Here is a 1,315-nt window from a genome sequence, read left to right as displayed (position 1 = left end):
TAAACAGAAAACAAAAACTTACACATATATTATCATAGGTCAGATTTTGTTATTTTCAGTAATCCTTGAGTCAACTACTATTACTTATAGTATCAAGTGCTAACCGCTATAGGTACTATATTGCCAGTTTAGCATTAGGTGTGAAGTTAACAATTTTAGTTAGTAAGCTAAGACAATATGTAATAAAGACAGTTATATTTTTAACTTAAACTGAACTTCAATTTTAATTCATATAAATATTGTCTGCAAGATACTATTATACTAAAAACAAAAATATCATGGCATAAATAAGTATAAAAAATATGTTTAATAGATTCTTGACATTTTTATAATTATACCGGGTGATTCTTTTATCATTTTTTTTTTTTATTTATTTATTGTAATCAACAAAGACAAAATACATACATTATTATTGAGTAACATTTTCGATCATCTTTCTCCTTTAAGCAAAGCTTGTGTTGGAGAAAGAGAATTATTATATAATATATGATACAATTATTATATTTATAGAATTTACAAGATATAAAGTATAAGTTCTAAGTACGTATAAAGCTAAATATACAATTATAGTTTAGAAATGTTATCAATAAAATGTAAATGATGAAGAAAGAAATATAAAATAAACATATTAGTCTAAGATACACAAATAAAACCTCATAGATTAAATTTATAAAGCGTAGATGTAAAATAAAATTATAGCAACTCATTATTTAACTCAAGAAATAAATATTTATATACCAAGCCTTTAATATTAATCCTTTCATCCCCAAGTATTTTTTTTTTTAGTTCAAAAGGGATAGAATTGAAAAACGTTGGTTCAAGATAATCTACAAAACATTGACCAAAAGATCATTGAACACTAATTATTTCAAAAAGTGATCAATGATCAAATAATCACCCGGTATATTAATGCCTTGACTCATATATAGAAATACATTTGAAATGATCAATAATATGTAAATATCAACTATCATATTGTATATAATAATATATAACTTTGTAACTTACCTACCAATTTATTATAGTGTTGCAATTATTATAATTCATTAAGTCATATTATATTTAGCTTAAAAATGTATACTTATTAATATAAGAATAATAACTAATAACTTATAATTTAGCCACCCATAACCCATGCCTTTTTTTGGTCAACATTCATCATAAAAAAATTGAGACATTTTTGAACATGATAATAAATACAAAACTTTGTAGAATGGAAATTATATTTAGTTATATCTAAGTGGGATAGAGTTTGTTAGCGGTTATTTTTTAGTTAAACGGACCATTCAAAATTTGGCAAAATATAAAATAATAT

Source organism: Acyrthosiphon pisum, chromosome X (genome assembly GCF_005508785.2).
Source record: "Acyrthosiphon pisum isolate AL4f chromosome X, pea_aphid_22Mar2018_4r6ur, whole genome shotgun sequence".
Taxonomy (NCBI): Eukaryota; Metazoa; Arthropoda; class Insecta; order Hemiptera; family Aphididae; genus Acyrthosiphon; species Acyrthosiphon pisum.
Note: the sequence above shows the minus strand (reverse complement) of the source record.